The following is a 20,084-nucleotide window of genomic DNA, read 5'->3' on the forward strand; positions in this document are numbered from 1 at the left end:
AAAATAATTTATTTCATCTCTCACCCAGCTCAAACCAGTTATCCAATTTTATCCTGTCAACCAGAGACAAACATACACTAGGAAGACTTCATTTTCTACCAGTTTTACTCCTTGGATGCAACTCCACCATCATCATCACCACTATCACTTCATATTCCCCCCCTCCCCCCAATCTCAGAAAAACCTCATCATCATTAGGATTCCATCAGCTTTGGAATTCATATGTCATATATAACCTTAATTGCCTCTTTTCCTGTGATTGGAGGGGTAAGAATAAAAAGATTTTCCCCAAAGACTCTATTTAAAGAGGGCTCAGAAAATCAGCCATCTTTTCATTTCTCACTGTCCTGTTTTTTTTTCGTCCTACTATCAAGTTTCAAATAGTTAGCATGATTGAAAGTCCCAAATTGCTGATGTCTTTCTTTCAAAAGCTGACAGAAACCTCTCTTCCAGAGTTTAAGTTTTTAATTAGAATCCTATAACCCTGACTTCATAAAACCTTCACTTTCTGTCCCGGTTACACTGAAGAAAATAAGAAAATGATCTGGAGTCATCAGAGATTAAACTATCATTAACTTCATGACTTAGGGTCACTACTTTCCAGGGAATACTCTGTGTCAAAGATGTCAAGCAGTTTTAACTATAGTCTAATAGAAGAGAAGAAAGTTATCCTACTAACTAGGGCCTATTGTGTAAACGACAGAAGAGTTTTCCTGAAGATGCATATAACAGTATGGAACATAAATAGTGACACATAGGGAAAAGTATCAAGATAACCAGTGTGGAGAATGGTAGATAAACATGACAGTTGTGAGTTTTAGGGACATCTTCCCCCCAAAGAAAAAATAATCTTAAAATGGCAAAGAAGTAGAATTATATATGTTGCCTTGGTGGCAACAATAGAATGAGCCTGAATCTATCTTAAAGAAGGCCTCCAAAATCTTAGAGATTTACTGAAAATGGGATATTCTGATAAAAATATTTGTTTGACTATGTCTAAAGAAGTAAAAAAAAAAGTTTTAAGAATTCTAAAATGCTGAACTTGCTCACTCTTTTCTTTACTGTACTAATAAATTTATTTTCTATTCTATCTACTAACTTTTTGACACCTAGTCTTTCAGACCTCCTACGGGGTAATAGTCCTCATGAAACTCAGGTTGGAAAACTCCACGATCAGTAGACACCCCAAATCTGTTCTGCTTTGCTGGAAAGAGGATGCTCTTGATTCCTTTGTACTCCTTTCTATTAATGCATCCACCTCTGCATTTTCAGGATAAGCACTAGCTTAGGGAAGACCAGCACAGAGCCTTGACGATCTCTGCTTTTATCCACTGCTTACAGACAGCTTCAGAGTAAAAGCTCAACTGTTGCCCTTCTTAAGTCTATTAGCAGCAGCTGCTGGCTTCTTGATCTCACAGTTCAACTTCCCTTCCTCCCTGACTGTGACAACACTATGCTGATTTGACTGAGGGATCACTGCTATTTAAATCCATTCTTAAGGTGAATTGTGATTATCATGGCCATATTTCTGAGGACATCAAAAAAAAAAAAAAGGAGAAAAATGTTTGGCCAAGAACATACCTTTTGAAAAATTGCAATTAAACATTATTTGCTTGAAAGTAAGGCTACTCCCTAAATCATACTTCTGGTCTAATATGTATGACCCAAAGATGTAGTCTTAAAGACACTAGAGAATTCTGCTCTAAAGGAAGGATCACATCAGACTATACTATTGTCCTATATTACTGGTAAATTAAAGTCATCTGATGAGTTTCTTTGAATACTTTCTACACTTAAAACATTCCTTTCCATTTATTTTGGAGGAAGCAGTTACTCTCTCTCTTTAAATCCTTCTGTCCATTAATTCTTTTCTATCTAAAAATACATTCAGGTCTTTCTTTTTAAAAATAACATTTCTAATTCCTTACCACGTGAAGTTCTATCCTTTTTTTGGAGAGAGAAATTTATATATGTGTGTATGCATATATATATATATACATACATATATATATATATGTATGTATGTACACACACATACACACACACACACTTGTTGCTTTTCTTAACTCAGTCACTCAACTCATTACTGAAACTTGCTCTAAGGGATAACTAATTGCCACATATAGTAGCATATAGACAGATTGTAGTCTCTATCACCACCTTCCCTAACAGCCTCTGATGCTATTCACCACTTGATAACCTCTAGGTTCTACGCTTTCCAACAGCCCCAGTTTCCTAGTATTTCTCATATTTATCTCATCATTTTTTATTGTTGTTCTCTGGGTTCTACTCCTAACAAATAAATGTAACACTTATTCAAGACTTCATATTTAGCCTCCTTGTCTTTCATTACACTTTCTCCCTTGCCACATTCCTTTCCATGTATTTCATTATCACCTTGTCTTGTATGAGTTTTCACTTCTCTGTACTAAATGATTTCAATAAGTTTTGCTCATAGATGTACCTACAGGTAGTTCTCATGTCCCAGAGCCTAAAATGCCCATGTATTTTACATTAACTTCTCATTCCAGATGTGCTAGAATTAGATTGTAAATTCTTCAAGGTCTATTACCTCATTTTGCCTATTTATTCATCCCCAGCACTTAAGCACCATTTCTGCCACTCTGCTTTCTATATCCCCATCTTACACTTCCTTCCCTCGTTTGACATACTAATGTTTCTGCTTTCCTTAATGGTGTGTGTGTGCAGCCCCTCGTTCTCTCATTCCTATGCATTATTAACAAATAGCTAAATTCCCTCATAGGATATTTTTGAAGGCTATAAATATTGTTCCTAATCTGAGCTCATCAAAACTACTCATCAAAAAAAGGTGATGAATTGCCTGGATTTAACTCAGATGATTTCCTATATGGACTCACTCAAGACATCAAGAAACTCAGACATATTCCTAACAAAGCAGGAGAGCTTAATCGTTTTTGGTTTGATTCTCCAGTTAGGAGAGTAACCTAGCCACTGATGGGAATCCTGTTAAGCAGGATTCTCATGGTTTCTGAGGTAATGTGATATGGCAGAAATAGTGCTGGACTGGAGTATGAAAAATTGGGTTCAAATTTAGTCTCCATGATATATTCATTGTGTACTCCTTGGTAATCAGAAACCTCTTTGTTCTTTATGCATTAAATGAAAGAGTTGGACTTGATAGCATCTAAGCTCCTTTCCAACTTTATTTCTGTTTAGCCTAATTATTTCATTTCTCAAAGCTTTGGGTTCCATATCAAAAAATAGTCACTCTACCACTTGCATTGTCTGTCTCTGGAGTTGTGGACTAAGTGCTTTATAAACCTTAAAATGTCCTAAAAGTATATGTTCATCCTTGTACTAAATTATTCATAATTATTATTATTATAAATGTGAAATGATGGTGATCATAAAGATACATCATGATGCTGATAAAGATAAAGAGCCTAATGAACATTAGATTTGTAATTAGGAACAGAAGTTGGACCTATGCTCAAATATTAGTTCTGACACACACTAGGTGTGTGACCTTGGAGAAGTCAGCTTATCTCTGTAAGTCTCTATATTAACATGGTGAAATGAGGACAATAGCAGCTGCACTGCTTATGTCACAGTTTTCCATGGGGAGAGGCAGAAAGTTCTGTACTTTAAAATGGTTGAGATGTAAAAGTGGTCATAGTAGTCAGTGTTTTATATTTTACTATAGGACAAAAATCTAGTTATAAATATGAGTAGATTATATAGTACATAGTAAGGGTACAATAGCTGAATCAGGTCAATGAATGCCTTTTATTTTCAGGGTATGGATGACAGGGAATGAAGTGTTTTGTTTCAATAGTACTTTTTACAATTTGAGTAGGTCTTTTGAAGTAGCTGCTTTATCTTTTCTGTGAAAAAAAAATAAACTCTTTAAATACAAGGAAGGGATTCTGCTCGAAGGAAAATCATCTTTTGCTTCCCTTTTCATGGTCAACCCAAACTAAAGATAAAGTGCTCCATTAAATCTCTTTTTAATTGTATAAGTGCTCTGATGAAATTGTCTCACTATACAATATCATTATGTTAGACACAAATTAAGGCATACACCAGACATTACAATGGTATTTAAAGTGAAATATTTATGAAGTGATTTAAATACTAATGACATAGCATTCCTAAAGGAGTCACAAAATTAAAGGATAAAAACATTCTGCAGCAGCCCTCAGTCTATTGTTTTCTCATTATTCAAATCCAGAGACTTAGGAGAAAGAAAAGAGCAAAGACTTGTAGGGAATAATAATAATAATAACAAATACTAGAATGAAGATGGCTCTCGCTGCTGATGTCATTATCATCAAATACAATAGCATCTTAATTATTTTGTTTTCATGAACCATAGTTATAAAATCAGAAGGAAACAAAAGGATTCTTTGTGCTGGTAAAAGAGATTGCAGAAAGAAAGTATACTTGACTCATAGACTACTTTAAGACTCACCTTTCTTACTTTTTCCTCAGAGAAGTACTTCTTACCCAATATCTTCTTGTTTTACATATACTTATAATAAGTTAAATTATAATGTCTTTGACATTTCCATAGTACTCTATGATTTATATAATTCTTTTCCTATGATGTAGAGAATATAAGTAGCAAATACCCATATTATTGATGAGGCTGGTGACACTCAGATAGGTTAGCTATATGCAAAACTTGTAAGTCAAGCACTTACTCCACTACAGCAGGAAATTTGCAAGCAACAAGGTGGGAGTATGGTAAGCTAGAGGTACACAAAATGCAGCAAGGACTTCATAATTATCTTCCCATAGATACAATCTTTTGCTTGCCTTTGGAGTTGCCATTATCTTTATTTACTTTATTTCTTTCAGCTTTTTTCTTAAATACTTATTGCCTCAAATTCTTTTTTTTTTTTTTTTTTTTTTTTTTTGCATTCCCAACTATCTTTTCTTGCTTCTTTTCAACAATTTTTTCTTATTATAAGCCAACAGTTCTTTCTCTGGAGTCCACTAATTTTTAAAAATATAGATATAGATAGATCAACTACAATATGGTGTTTTAAAATTTCTTTTATAATCCTATGTGTTTTCTTATATATTTAATACCATTAATCTTTGAAATGGCTTCACAATGACTTCCCCAGATTGCCAAAGTAATCTATAATATAAAAAGTTAAGAATTCGTGTTCTAGACTCAATTTCTTAGCATTATTGTTCATATCTATATACTCATACATATATATGTTTATATATTATATATATTCTTATATTTATGTCTTCACCTGCATGTATTCAGATGACTCTGATACCTACCTCCAGCTACCTTCAAAGCATGTTCACCTCAGTGTTCTACTGGGACAGCAGACTTAAAACTAACCTTAATATCTTTCCCCTAAGCATGTTATTTGTTATATTTTTAATACTACTGTATTGACACCATCATTTAACCAGTGTTCCATGTTCCTTTTCCCTTACTTAGGCTAATAATGTAGAATCTTTTAAAATATACTTCTTTAGCATCTTTTGTATCTATTCTCCCTCAATTCCCATAGCTACTACACTACATCTACACTCAGACTGTTACAACAGACTGACACAAGAGCTTACTATCTTCTAATCTACCCTTCATACTGTTGCCACAATAATTTTTCTTATTCATATATCAAATCAGATCATTACTTTTTGCAAAATTTGTAAATTTTGTATTGCATAAAGAGAGAAGTATTAACTTAGGTGTATGATATTTTAAGGCCTACAATAATATAATGACATCCTACATTTCAAGCTATATTATATTAACCCTTTCTCCATATAGGCTGAACTTCTATTCTTTCTATTATAACCATTCCCTGTACTACCTATGTCCTGGAATTTGCTCTTTATTATTTTTATTTATATCTTAATCATTTAAAGTTCTAATTCTTCAATGAAGGCCTAAATGCATAAACTAAATGTAACTTTTCCAAACTCCTGGATTATGACCACCCCTTTAGGCTTCAAATAGCACTTTCTTTTGTACATGTCTTTCAATATATATATAGTATAGTTCTATATTTTTTAATTATATGTAACCATGCTTTTGACTTATATCCCTAATGAACTAAAAGGCCTGTTAAGAGAGTGATTGTTTCTTATCTTTGCATGCTACTTAGTGTCTAGGACAGTGCTCTACATATTGTATGTACTTGTTAAATGCTTATTATATCAATAAATGGATTGGAAAGACTGTATACTAGCACATAATTACATTATTTGGGGTACAAAGTAATTAAAAGTTGTTTTTACTTTTAGATTCTCCTTGTCACTGAAGCCTTAATTATTCATATACTTCCTTTTTGTTGTTTTGTTTTTTAAGATGAGGTAAATTTTTACAATGTGATGAGATTTGACTTGAAAATATTTCTTATGTTAGAAAACAAATGCTTATCTAAAATAGAAACTATTCACAAAATAAGTGATTTCAGTGATGATTATTTCAAAGTACATATTTAATACTTAAAAGTTTTAGACAAAGTTGTCAAATAAAAACTGAAAATAGACTGAAGACTTTTTTCAATATTAAAAAAAAGTGCTAAGTTTTTTGAGGTACTTTAGGTTGCATACAGCATCTTCAGCATAACAAAGTACTTTTGTTTTAATGGTTCTTTCATTTAAATGACTATTTTAATACTTGTACTGCATAATGAGAAGATACAACTTCATAATTCTCTCAGCATTTTCTGAATCTGGTGACAAGTATGGTCAGAGTACATAACCTGAACCTATTCAAAAGAAGACTCTCTGCTGGAACTCCCTATGATAAGATCCTTGAAAAAACCCAGAGAATGAGAGAGGTTAGATATCCAATAAAATTATATTGCTATTATTATGCAAGTATAAGATTATGAAGACTTTATTAACAAATGTGCTGATCTAAGGAAAATCGCATTCTCCCCATCTTATTTTAATGACAAAAGAGAGAAATTTGGAACAAAGTTTAATTTAGACAGCTACTTTCTTCAGTTACCATTTAGTTTAGATGCATTAAGGAGCTATATGTACCATCAATACAATGAGTAATGGATAGATATATACAATAGAATGCTCAATTTTTAACACTAAAGCTTATAATCTAACATTTTGTTTTACAAAGAACTTTGCTCATACATTATTGAGAAAATGGAGTTTTGCATTTATTGTTGTTCAGCTGTTTCAATTGTCTGACTCTTCATAATCCCATTTGGAGTATTTTTGACAACCATAGTGGAATGGTATGCCGTTTCCTTCTCCAGATCATTTTACAAAAGATAAATTGAGGCAAATGGATTAAGTGATTTGTTCAGAGTCACATAGCTAGTAAGTTTATGAGTCTAGATTAGAATTCAGGAAGATGAGTCTTCCTGATGCCAGTGATCTATCCACTGTGCCACCTAGTTTTGAAAATAGAATTTTTAGCCATATACACTCTTTTCTTTGACCATCCATCTCAAAACAAAGCACTTTAAGAACAATATTCTTCACTCTCCTTTAACTCCAATTTCCAATGAAGAGTTGACCCTTATCTTCTTCATGATCAACTAGTTATAATCTTGTTTTAACACTCTGCTCTTCATTTTGGAAGTTTATCTTCAGAAATCATTTCTTCTCCCTCTTCACTAGTTTCGTTTTCTCTTTCATCCCTCACTGTATTACCTCATGACTAGACTGTTACAATGGCCTTTTGGTTGGTCTCTTTAGTCAAGTCTCTATAATTCATATCATCCTCTAGTCCATCTTCCATTCAACTATCTGAAAAAAACTCTTCAAAACTGATTTTCCTAAAATATCAAAATTGATGTTCTTAAAGTTTAAGTGTAATCATATCTCCTCCTTATTCGATAAACTACAATGATACCCTGGTACCTAGAGGCAAATAAATCCTGTCTAGCTTTTAGAGTCCTTCATAAGTTATCTCTTTCCTATCATTCTGGTTTTTCATATCTTACTTTCTCTCATATTTTCTAAGCTCCAGTGATATTGATATCTTTTCTGTTATTCAAGCAAGATACTCTATTTCCCAATTCCATATACACATATACATACATATAGTGGTGCCTCATTCCTAGAATTCTCTCCTCCCTCAAATTCTATCTCTTGGCTTCCTTCAAATTTCAAATAAAATTACATCTTTTAATAACAACCTTTTTGTCTGGTAACCCTTAATGCTAATGCCTTGTTCTGTTGTTTATATACAAAATTATCCTGAAAGATCTTATCTGTACATATGTTGTATCTCCCATTAAACTGCGAGCTCCCTGAGATCAGGACTATTATTTGCTTTCCTTTGAATTTCCAGTAATTAACAAGAGTGTCTGGCCTCTTAATCAATGTTTGTTGGTGACTTCTCATTATGTTCTTACTTGGAGATCTGAGCAATTCCCATATGTACAGTTAGTATGACCATTGATATGATTCATAAAATTGTGTTTTCAGCTTTAGTCTTCCTCCTAAGCTCTGGTCCCACATCATCTCTCTCAATTACTTCCTATTATCCAGAATATAGTTTGTTTGACCATGTTTGCTTGTTGTCTCCCCCATTAGATTATGATATCCTTGAGGGAAAGGACAGTGTTTTGCTTCTTTTTTGTATTCTCAGAACTTAACACAGTACCTAGCACATAATATAGTGCTTAATTTTTATCAACTATGTGAGCATCTTGTTTAAAACTAGCGTAATAAAATCATCTCTCTATCTCTCTGTCTCTGTCTGCCTGTCTCTCTCTCCCTTCCCTTGTCTGTATGAATCTGAAAACCAGATCAGAATTATTATATTTTAACTCAATCCCTCCATGTATTACAGGCAAGCTATTCCTCAAAATGAGGAAAAAAATAGAAAATAGCATGGTAAAAGTAATATATGAGATATTGCTATAATATAGGCAGCAATCCATTTAGCTGTGAAAGAATGGGAGCAATGAACCAATATCACTGGTGCTAATTGTCCCATTTTCCAACATAGCAGTTGTATATTGCTGTAGTAATACATTGCTTCTCTATTGGCCAAGAGAAATACTTTCTTTTCAGAATATCTAGTTACAAGAAGTCCCTGATTTATGAATAGGTTGTTTTCCAAAATATCATTTTTAAATCTGGCTGTTCATAACATTGAATGGAGTTCCTCACAAAAACAGTGTTGCAAATGATAGTTGCAAATGGATAGTCCACAAAGGCCTATTTATTCTAGAGTATAGTCGAACTATACTATTTTATAGCAAAACCTAGAACACTTAAGAGATTTTTATCAACTGGTCTCAGATTGAAATGCCAATGCAGTTAACAAGAGTCTAAGTTGTCACTAGGATGTGAACATAATAAGTCATAATAATAAGTGAACATAATAAATATTAGAAAAATGGTATAAATTAGCCCTAAATTCTCCATGGAATTTGGCAGCAAGTTTGGTCCTACCAAGACACAGAACTATAAACATGAGAACTCAAAGGGGTCTTGTAAAAGTTGTTTATTCCATAAGTTAAATCCTAGCTCTAATTTCTGGACTAGTCTGAATTATTGGTCCTGAAAGCAAAAGCTATTCATTATAGGAGAGACAAAGAGAAGGGGGAAGCTCCTTCAATCCTTTCCTGGGTACAGTGCAGATTCAAGGCAAAATGCAACAATTGATATTTCTCTTTGCCCCACCCCTCCATTTCCCTTTCAGAACCCATTCTCTAATTTCTAGAATCTATTTAAAAAATTAGAATATTTCCTAACCAATAAAATCTATTTTTTTCTCCTTCCTACTTGTAATCCCATGGGAAGAAACCAAGAAAGCAAATTCTTAGTAACTAATATGCATAGTCAATCAAAAAAAAAAAAAAACTCTTCAATTGCTCAAGATAAAATGCTTTTCACATTTTGAATCCTGAATCCATCACCTCTGTAAAGAAGTAGACAGAATGTTTCATCATGAGTTCTTTGAAATGATGAATAGTTATTGTATTAGTTACAGTTCTCACTGCTCTCAAAGTTGCTAGTCTTTATGGTAGTACTCTTTCTGTATTCATTATTCTCTTGATTATATTGATTTCATTCTTTTATCAACTCATAATAGTAGTTGATTTTTAAAAATATAATATTGATAATATGTAGTATAAATTCTTCTGATTCTGCTCATAGCATTCTGTATCAGATTATACAAGGCTTTTTACATCATTTTGAAATGACTTATTTGCTCAATTTTTATAGCAACATAGAATTGTATCATGGCTGAATTCCACAATTTGTACATTAGTTTCTAGTTTGCTGATTTTATTTTTCCATTATGAAAAGAGCTGCTATAAATTTTTTTTTATATGTAGGAACTTTTCTTCTTATTTTGACATTTTCTCTAGAAGTCTAAGGTTGGTATAGCAGGATCAAAGAACATATATTGTTTAGTGACGTTTTGTGTAAAATTCCAAATTTACAGAATAATTGTATCTATTTGTTTGTATATCAACAATGTCTCAGTGTACCTATTTACTCACAGCTCCTCCATCTGTTATTTTTTCTTTTATGTCATCTTTGCCAATCTGATTCCATTATACAATCTCTATTCATTTTTATTTGTAGATGTCCTTCGGTTGCCTTTAAAAAAAAAAAAAAAAAAAGCCATATAAACAAACCTATTGACATAATGACCATGAATCAGCTTCATTTTTCTGAAAATGCCGCTTATTGTGTCATTTTATTATATAAATATTTAATGACTTTTCTCTGGCAATAATATAAAAGCAAAACACTTTAGAACATTACTCTCATTACCGCCTAATGGTAGAATATATAGGAGAAAGAATGCTGAATTTTGAATCAAGAAGGAGGTAGATTGCTATCATTCTTGTACCATTTTATAACATTGTACTTTGGGATAAATCAACTTATTCCCCCTCTCTGAGAATTTTTTTCACTTGTAAATTGGGGATTATAGTACTTTTATATTATTTTAGATCACAGAACTCTTATTAGAAAGCTGTTTTAGAAAGCTCTAAAAATATGAACTATGTATCCTCATAATCTTACTGCCTAATCATTATCTGTACATTTACCTGACGAGGAATATATTATATATCTTCAAGACCTGAGTTTGTGGGGAAAAGCTCTGGGAAATCTAAGAAATCTAGTCTTCTTGCAGTTATGGGTAAATATAAAGACACATGGGAGTCAACTACTTCCATGAGATTTGTCTTATATGTAGTAATTTGGCAGGTTTCATGGCACCTAGAAGAAAGAAAGGGTCATGCTTCTATTACAATTATATTTTGACATCTCAAGAGCTCAAGATATTTTATAGGCAGCTGAATTTCTATTGAACTTTGTTCCAGACTTTTATCGTGAATATTTCAATACTGCTGGGAAATGGAATTCAGTAATTCAGTTTTCTTGTGTGTCAAATTCTATTTTATCTTCTACATAAGATTTCATTGTGATCACAGATTGTTGACAAAATAACAAAAATCTAGGGCGCTTCAGAATTTACCTCAAAGAACTATTTTTCAAATAACTGCAGGATACCAATAATTATCTTGGTCAATTCCAGCGTAACCAAGTTAGATAGCTAGTATTTAACTCCTCTGGGGAGGAAAAAACATGATGTGTATATATATTTATGCATACACATGGTGTTTTGTGCATATACATGTGTATATGTACGTGAGTGTGTGTATGTATTAATTCTCATAATGAAATGGAAAAGAGAGGCTCAGAAAGGTAGCATAATTTACTCCCTCTAGAGAGTGGGAGTTGAAAGTAGAAACAGCTGAGTGTATGTTAACTGATGTGGGATAAAAATACTTGGCATTATATTAAATTTTTCCCTTCTGCCTCCCCATCCCAGAAATTATTTAGATATAGCCTTGTGAATCAAGAGCTGAGTTTGTGAACCAAAAATTCCTACTACTTTCATATTATAGAGAGTGAAACACTCTAATTTTATTAGGTGCTATCATCACAAAGGTGATTTTGTATCATTCTTCAAGTTATTAATTTGATGAATCACTTATAATGTGTTTTAAACACTTTCATTTATATAACCATATGTGAATGTCACTTATAGCTTTGTTGTTCAGAATGTCATTTTTTTCAGTACTGAAATTATGATCATAAAATAAACAATGTTTAAGTTATAGTTTTGTCTGTAGTTATATAAAGTAATAAAGAAACTGATTTTATTCATATTGCTAGTCCATAGACATATAGGCTCATCAGTTTGGGAAATTTTATATTCACTCAAATTCCCAGGAAAGAGTTTTCTAATTTTAGTTTTCTTTCAGTACTTAGTTGCATTAAAGGTTATATAACCTCAGAGCCATTCATTCATTCATTCAATAAACATTTACTGAGCAGCTATTAACTGTTCTGCATATTCAAATGGGGATTGCAAGAGAGAGAAGGCCAAAAGACATACTCCCTGCTATTCATGCAATATATGTAAAATTCTGTTGAGAAGTTAATTTATAATTTTTGCATCTATTTGTAGGAATTTGAAAACAAAATCAGTTATAAGACAATCAATAGGAAAAAAAAAAGACAATCAATAGAAACCACATACAGTGCAAAATAACTCAATACATGTCCAAAGAGTATATAGTCAGTGACAAAATTGACTTCAGAAAATTTTCATGAAAGAAGCAAAATTATGAAATGCATCTTAAAGTGTTTGACGAACATGGATGGGCAGAAAGGATACATGAAATCTTTCAGGCATAAGGAATAGCAAAAGAAAAGATCTACAGACAGAAACAAGTTAAAACTCTTCATAGGATTATGGGGTGGACCTATTGAAGTGAAATGGAGTGGCTATTATGAGATAGTGTAGATATTGTATCCCTTTTAAAAAGATGGAAACTGATGCTCAATGGAGTTAAACAATCTGCTCAGAGTCATATAGCTAATTAACGCCAAGGCTCAGATTTGAAATCAAGTCAAATTAAAATAGCAACATTAATTTCAAAGAAAAAACTCATATTCCAGTGATTAGCAAGAATATTGCTCTTCTTGTTTCCATTTCTTTCCTACTTCATTTCAGACCAACTTCTACATAATAATCAGTAAGATATCTTAAACAAAAGCATCTTCTAATGGCTACCATTATACAACTTAGAGTGAGTGGAGCAGTGGATGGAAAGTATTGAATGGAACAGTAATAATTTAAATTTGATTTCACTGAAAGTTCATGTTCTTGACATTTTTGGAAAATATGCCTGTCTCTATTTATAGTTTAGGCTGGAATGAAACAGGGAAAAGAGACAAAAAGATCATTTTGCTAATTACTGGGAAATATCTTTCTTTTAAAATTACCCAAATATAAAACCCTGTTAGTTGAAAAGAAAAACATATATTTGTATTACAATACTCAATATATAATAAACGCTTAAAATATTGTTAGTTGAATCTTTTATTACATTGAAAATTCCTACATTACATTGCAATATTCTTTTCAAACTATCCTCTGTATGAAAATTATTATTTTTTGAAACTTAGCTCTAGAGCAAGTTAATTCAAATTCAAATGCTACTACTGGTCTTTACTAGGTGTATGTTCTAGGGGAAATCATTAGGTTCTTTAAACCTCAGTTTCCTTATCTGTGAAAATTTCCTTTTAGGGTTGTTGTAGGAAAAACTCTTGCAAATGACAAAATTATTTTTGAAAGTGATATGGTAGGCACTGACCCACACTTAACACCGTATAACAAGTTAAGTCAAAATGGGTTCATGATCTAGATTTAAAGAATGATATAAACAAATTAGAAGAACAAAGGATAGTTTGCCTTTCTGGTCTGTGGAGGAGGAAGGAATTTGTCACCAAAAAAGAACTAGAAATCATTATTGATCACAAAATAGATAATTTTGATTATATTAAGTTAAAAAGTTTTTGTACAAACAAAATTAATACACACAAGATTAGAAGGGAAGCAATAAACCCGGAAAACATTTTTACATTCAAAGGTTCTCTTAAAGTCCTTATTTCCAAATTATATAGATAATTGATTCCAATTTATAAGAAATCAAGCCATTCTCCAATTTATAAATGGAGGGATTTATATATTGGGATATGGGGATATCCCATACATCCCCATATAGGGGGATATGAACGCACAATTTTCAGATGAAGAAATTGAAATTATTTCTAATCATATGAGAAGGTGCTCCAAATCACTATTGATCAGAGAAATGCAAATTAAGACAACTCTGAGATAACATTACACACCTCTCAGATTAACTAAGATGACAGGAAAAGATAATGATGAATGTTGGAGGGGATGTGGGAAAACCGAGACACTGAAAAATTGTTGGTGGAATTGTGAATGAATCCAAACATTCTGGAGAATAATTTGGAACTATCCTCAAAAAATTATCCAACTCTGCATACCCTTTGATCCAGCAGTGTAGTTGAAAAGAAAAACATATATTTGTATTACAATACTCAATATATAATAAACGCTTAAAATATTGTTGGTTGAATCTGATGTTTTATTACGTTGAAAATTCCTACATTACATTGCAATATTCTTTTCAAACTATCCTCTGTATGAAAATTATTATTTTTGAAACTTGCTCTAGAGCAAGTTAATTCAAATTCAAATGCTTGGGCTTATATCCCAAAGAGATCTAAAGGAGGGAAAGAGACACACATGTACAAAAATGTTTGTGGCAGCCCTTTTTGTAATGGCTAGAAAATGGAAACTGAATGGATGCCCATCAATTGGAGAATGGCTAAATAATTTGTAGTATGAATATTATGGAATATTATTGTTCTATAAGAAATGACCAACAGGATGATTTCTGAGAAGTCTGGAGAGACTTACCTGAACTGATGCTAAGTGAAATAAGCAGAAGCAGGAGATCATTATATGCAGTAACAACAAGACTATACAATGATCAATTCTGATAGATGTGGCTCTCTTCAACAATGAGATGATTCAAACCAGTTCCAATTGTTAAGTAATGAAAAGAGTCATTTACACCCAGAGGGAAAACTATGGGAAATGGGTGTGGACCACAACATATCATTTTTCACTCTGTTACTGTTTGCTTGCATTTTTGTTTTCCTTCTCAGTTTTTTTTTCTTTCTTTCTAGATCTGATTTTTCTTGTGCAGCAAGATAACTGCATAAATATGTATACCTACATTGGACTTAACATATACTTTAACATATTTAATATGTATTGGACTAACTGACGTCTAAGGGGGGGGCAGGGAGGGGAAAATTTGGAACAAAAGATTTTGCAAGAGTCAATGTTGAAAAAGTACCCATGCATATGTATTGTAAATAAAAAAGCTATAATAATAATAATAATAATAATAATAATAATAATAATAAAAGAAAGTGATATGGAACTATTGTTATTTTAAAATTATTTTTTATCCTCTAAATACAGGTATCCCAAAGGTGGATTTTTTTTAATAATTAAATATTTTTACTCTCAAAGAGGTAGCATGCTATCATAAACATGACAATTATTAATAATCAATCTAGATGCTCCCAATGTATAAATTTCCCTGTGACTGTTTCATGCACTTCTGAAAGCATCATTTATAATTACAAAATACCAAAGAACCATTTATTGAATGATTATAATATTTTAATAATTTCTTAGAAGAGCTAAAGCAGTAAATAAAGATACCCAACATGTTTCTGTGCAGGGCATGGGAAGCTTAAACCATATTGGTAAGCCTATTTTAGGGGCTTGATTTGAAAACTTTGCTAACTCAAGAGTTAAAGATTAAGGGCGTATATTAGAATTTATTTCAACAAGCATGACTTAATATAACTTAGGGCAATGGATATCTTATTTTAAGGATATTTTTAGATATTATCACATCATCAACTTATACCATTTTGTTAATGGTACCAAATGAAGCTAAGATTAAAACATAAGTGCAAATCTGAGGGAAAATTACAGTCAGTGTTTCTGATAAAGGCCTCATTTCTAAAATCGAATAAAAATTGTCTCAAATTTATAAGAATATAAAGCATTTCCAAATTAATAAGTGGTCAAAGAATATAAACAATTTCCAGATGATCAAATTAAAACCACCTAAAATCATATTAAAAGATTCTCTAAATCACTGTTGCTAAGAGAAATACAAATTAAAACAGCTCTAAGGTGCCACCAGAGACCTCTCAGATTGGCTAAGATGATTGGAAAATATAATGAAAAATGTTGGTGGGCATATAGGAAAACTAGAACACTAATGCATTGTAGGTAGAGATGTGAAATGATCCAGCTATTCTGGAGAGCCATTTGCAACTATGCCCAAAGGACTATAAAACTACCCTTTGCATACCCTTTAATCCAGCAGTGCTACCCCTGAGACTATATTCTGAGGAAATCATAAAGGAGGGAAAAGGACCCACATGTGCAGAAATATTTGTAGCAGTTCTTTTTTGTAGTAACAAAAAATTTGAAAGTGAATACATGCCCATCAATTGGGAAATGACTAAATAAGTTATGGTATATGAAAGTAATAAGATTGTTCTACAAAATGGTAAAACAAGCTGATTTTAGAAAGGCTTGGAAAGATTTACATAAACTAATGCTGAGTGAAACAAGTAGAACCAGGAAAACATTGTACATAGTAACAGCAAGATTTTATGATGATCAACTATGAAAGATTTGGTTCTTCTCAGTAGTTCAGTGATCCAAGGAAATCCCAGTAAATTTTAGATACAAAATACCATCTGCATCCATAGAGAGACCTATGAAGAATGAATGTAAATCATCACATGCCATGTTTGCTTTTTCTTTTTTTTTTTTCCTTTCCCTTTAAAGTTTTTTCCCTTTTGTTCTCATTTTTCTTTCCCAAAATGGTTTATAAAGAAATGTGTATTTTAAAAATAATGTATATATGTAACTAAAAGAAAAGACAAAGAAAACAAAAGTTTTTTTAAAAAAATGCAGCCTGAAGGAAAAAAAAATTAGTTCAGCTGAGTTCTCACCAGCAGAATCGGATGTATCTTTGAGGAGGAAAAGAACAGCAGTGAGGAATTAGAAGAGGAGAATGAGGAGTAAAAAAGCATTTTTGAGGAAGTATATGAACTACTGCAGAAACAATTGGTGAAGAAATGAATAAAGAGGAAGAGAAAGAAAATTAAAACCATATCTTAATTGTTTCAGAATCAAGATTTGACGGCAACTGTGGAAGGGGTGAAGAAGAGAAAAAAGGGGAAGAGGGAAGCCCAGCAATCTAGCTCCTGAGGAGAAGATTACTTTTCCAACTGTCCAATCATATCTACCACTGAGTTGAAACTGGAGTTCTGCAAATAAATACCTGCCCAGGGTTGTTGAAGTGTAGAAGAATTTTAGTGTCTAAAAAGGATGGAAGAAGCACATATTCTGTGGTATGTAGAAAGGACAAAAAGACCAATGAAACTTGAGCATTGAAATGGTTGAAAATGGACAAAAGAAAAAAAATTTTCAATGATCTCCCTCAAGGAAATCAACATCATTCTGAAAGTTCAGCAACTAAATATTGTCACTGTCTGGGAGACCATGATGGGCAGCAACATGAACAAGATTTACATTGTGATGAATTTCATGAAGCATGACCACGAGAACTTCATTGGAAACCATGAAGAAGTGTTTTTTTTTTTCCTCCAGAAGAAGTGAAGAAGAAGCTGATGATCCAACTCCTGCAGGGATAATTGGAACCTTCACAGGACCTGGAGAGTTCTGATTTGCTTCTCAGTCACTCAGGAATTTTAAGAATTGGTGATCAGGGGCTAGCCAGATTAAAAGTTTATACAATGTGGAAATATCCTTATGGTCCCAAAGCTGTTATTAGGAACAACATCATATTCCACTGCAATACCTCTGTGATCAATAGGCTGTATATTTGGAAATCTGTTCACTCAAAACACCCCATTTTTAGGTAAATCAAAGATTAACTAGATCAATACAATTTTTAAGGATTTGAAAACTCCAAATGAAATGATCTAACCTGATTATAATTAACTTCCAACAGTAAAAAAAAAAAAATCACTTTTACAGAATACAGTGTCAAATTACATTACAAAATAAAATGACTTACAAAATATCCTTATAGCTCATGAAAAAAGATTTAACTGCTTCCTCTCTAATCAGGGCTTTAACCTACTTGACTTACTATCCCCATGGGAGAATCAGTGCAGTACTGAATGAAGCATGACTACTTCCAAGGAACCCCCATTCCCATCAATCTTTTTATGTTTCCCAGGTAGCCAGCCAAGAGTGAGCCACAGAAGTTAAGCGTGGCACCATCCCCCTGCCTCCAGAAGGAAAACTTTGTTATAGCCAGCTGGGGAATGATGATTTTAAAGGCACCAGCGTCAATCTCACCACCACTAATTAAGGAGTGTTAGCAGCAGACCTGGGCTTCAGCTTCAAGTTTTAAATACTAAGCCAGACAACAGAGCAAAGTCAATTCACACTGAGATGCAGCTCATCTAGAACTGAGGGGCTGAGGGTCTTGCCTCTCCCCTGCCTGCCCACCCACCATGGAAACACATCTGTGGAAGTCCAAAAACACAGATGCTCAGAAAAACTAGGAACTTCACTGTGGAAACGTGGGTGGTTAGTTCTCTGTTGGATTTATTTTTACATTTTGTCTCATTTGGGTTTATAAATTTGTAGGGTCCCAAATCCAGCTTTCCTATCAAGTTGATTCCCCATCTGCCTGGTAGAGCCTCCAGGTATGGCTTTACTCATTATTGGGATAGATTTGATCCTGAAAGCCGATGAACACTCAGAGGAACCATTGGTGTGAATACTTGGCATGGAGATTCCTGTTCTTCACCATTTCATTCACAAACTGCTAATCCCTCCAACACTAATCTAGCCATGTTGCAGTGAAATGCAGGGTCCTTGGTTTATCCTTCCCATTTTTATCTGAAACCAAAGCCAGTGGTTTTTTAATTGCATAAAATTATATGTAATACCTGTTGGGGCCCTTGACCTCTCAACAATTCATTGTTTTTTTTCCCCTCTTTCTCCTCCTTGGAGTAGCATCTTTTGTCATATGCTTCCTATCTGTTGCCCCTGCATAGACAACATCATAAATCCTGATGCTTTATACTTTCTCAAGCATCAGTTTTCCAAGTGAAGAACTGAACCCACTCCCTAAGAGCAGAGCAAAGAACTTTGATCTGATTCACATTCTGTAAAAAGTTGGACTCATGCAAATTTAACTACATTAAAGTTTTTGTATACTAAGATTGTCACAAATATTAAAATATTAAAAACAGAAAGTTTTTTGTTAAAATCCCGATATTTCTGCCCTCTGTCTATATATACTTGTGTCATCATCCCTTATAGGAATATAATTAGCTTAACCTTATTGAATACAATATGATTTCTCTTACCTGTTACCTTGTTATGTTTCTCTTGAGTATTATATTTTAAAGTCAAGTTTTCTATTTACCTCTTCACATTTTTATCAGGAATTCTGAAAAGTTCTCTATTTATTAAAAAATCATTTTTTCCTCTAAAGAATTATAAATAGTTTTTCTGGGTAGGTGATTCTTGCTTTTAATAATAGTTGTGTTGTGTTCTAGAATATAATATTCTAAATCCTTTAATATAGAAACTGCTAGATTTTGGTTTATTCTAATTGCGACTTTATGATTTTTGAATTCTTCATTTCTGGCTGCTTGCAATATTTCCTTCTTGATATGGGAGCTCTAACATTCATGTATAATATATTTAGAACTTTTAATTTTGAAATCTATTTCAGATGATAATTTGCAATTTTTTAAACATCTATTTTACTCTCTGATTATAGAACATTAGGCAATTTTCTTTAATCATTTCTTGAAAGATGATGTCCAGGCCCTTCTTTATTTGATCATGGCTTTCTTTTAGTTTATTTTCAGATCACTTATTGTTGTTTTCAGTAAGATATTTTGTATTTCCTTCCATTTTTTCATTATTTTGACTTTGTTTCATTGCTTCATGATGTCTCAGTGAATCATCAGTTTCCATTTGTGCAAGTCTAATTCTATTTATTTATTTTTTATTAAAGCTTTTTGTTTTCAAAACCAAATCCACATTAACTCTGGCAAAACCTTGTGTTCTAATTTCTTTTGAGAGAATTGCTAATTAAGACTCTGAATACCACTACACACCTCTCAGTTCGGCTAAG

The 20,084-nt window shown here is 32.6% G+C and overlaps 1 pseudogene; it reads left to right on the plus strand.

Annotated features, from left to right (window-relative positions):
- The window catches only part of LOC100927962, a 44,438-nt pseudogene extending 26,142 nt beyond the window's left edge, over nucleotides 1–18,296 (plus strand).
- The last annotated feature ends 1,788 nt before the right edge of the window (nucleotides 18,297–20,084 follow it).

This window comes from Sarcophilus harrisii, chromosome 6, assembly GCF_902635505.1.
Source record: "Sarcophilus harrisii chromosome 6, mSarHar1.11, whole genome shotgun sequence".
Classification (NCBI taxonomy): domain Eukaryota; kingdom Metazoa; phylum Chordata; class Mammalia; order Dasyuromorphia; family Dasyuridae; genus Sarcophilus; species Sarcophilus harrisii.